This window comes from Tachyglossus aculeatus, chromosome X1 (assembly GCF_015852505.1).
Source record: "Tachyglossus aculeatus isolate mTacAcu1 chromosome X1, mTacAcu1.pri, whole genome shotgun sequence".
Classification (NCBI taxonomy): Eukaryota; Metazoa; Chordata; class Mammalia; order Monotremata; family Tachyglossidae; genus Tachyglossus; species Tachyglossus aculeatus.
Window position 1 is genome coordinate 125,538,484 of NC_052101.1, and position 1,517 is coordinate 125,540,000.

At 42.8% G+C, this 1,517-nt stretch overlaps 1 pseudogene; it reads left to right on the forward strand.

The window, feature by feature from the left end:
• Nucleotides 1-1,017: 1,017 nt before the first annotated feature.
• On the forward strand, nt 1,018-1,136 carry LOC119920527 (annotated as a pseudogene).
• The last annotated feature ends 381 nt before the right edge of the window (nt 1,137-1,517 follow it).

The window sequence follows — 1,517 nt, forward strand, 5'->3', positions numbered from 1 at the left end:
CTAAAGAAATGAACCACTACTATCATCATCATTGTCACTATTAAAATCATCATCATTGACATCAATCAATGAACCAGAGGTATATCTTGAGCTCCTCCTGTTGGAAGAGCTCAGTACCAAGCGCTTGAGAGAGTACAGTAGAGTCAGTAGGATCCTTGCTTTCAAGGATCTTAAAGTGTAACGGGAGTGACAGACACAAAAATAAATTAACGGCAGGGAAGAAAATTTGAAGAGAAAAGAAATGTGGAGAACTGTCTACCTGGGAACCCAAAGCTTATACTTAAATTTCTCAAATTTATCCAAAGCTGGAAGCCAGCTAGTGGAGCAGTGGGACTTGTGAGAAGCAGCGTGGCTCAGTGGAAAGAGCTCAGGCTTTAGAGTCAGAGGTCATGGGTTCAAATCTCCACTCTGCCAACTGTCAGCTGTGTGACTTTGGGCAAGTCACTTAACTTCTCTGTACCTCTGTTCCCTCATCTGTAAAATGGGGATGAAGACTGTGAGTCCCCCGTGGGACAACCTGCTCACCTTGTAACCTCCCCAGCGCTTAGAACAGTGCTTTGCACATAGCACTTAATAAATGCCATTATTATTATTATTGTGATTAATCTCTTAGCTCCCTGCCTTCTGCCCCTCCCTCAGTGACATTCAGCACTCCTGCAAACAGCATGACCTAGTGGATAGAGCATAGACATGGGAGCCAGAAGGTCATGGGTTCTAATTCCAGTTCTGCCACTTGTCTGATGTGTGACCTTGGGCAAGTCACTTTACTTCTCTGGGCCTCAGTTCCCTCATCTGTAAAATGGGGATTGAGACTGTGAGCCCCACGAGGGACAGGGACTGTGTCCAACCCGATTTGCTTGTATCCACCCGGCACATTGTAAGCACTTAAAAATACCATAATTATTATTATTATTGTTTCTCACCCCATTGCACTTATATACAGATCTTTGCACTCAGTTTCCCCCTTCCTGTAAATTATTTTCTCATCACTCCTCCCCACCAGATTGCAAACTGCTTGAAGTCAGGGATACTATGCTGAACGAGCCCAATCTCATCTGATCTCGGACGCTAAGCAGGATCAGGCCTGGTTAGTACTTGGATAGGAGACCGCCTGGGAATACCGGGTGCTGTTTTTTGTTCTCCCAAGTGCTTAGTACAGTACTCTGCACACAGTAAGCACACAATAAATACGATTGAATGAATGAATGAATGGATTGTCTATACATTACAGCTTTTATTTTCTTTTATTCTGTATTTATACCTGTCCTCATCTTTTATTTTCATTTTGTGATTTTATCGTTCTATTTTCTCCTCCTGTGTCGGTTGCCCGTTCCCTTTCCCCCTTATTCTCAGACTGTGAGCCTCTTGAAGGCCAGGGATATTGTCTAATTCTCACCTGGGTACTTGTTCCCAGTGCTTAGTACAGTGCTTTGCACACAATAAGCATTTAATACATACTACTACTACTACTACTAAAAATACTAACTCTATTGTACTCTCCTAAGCAATTAATACAA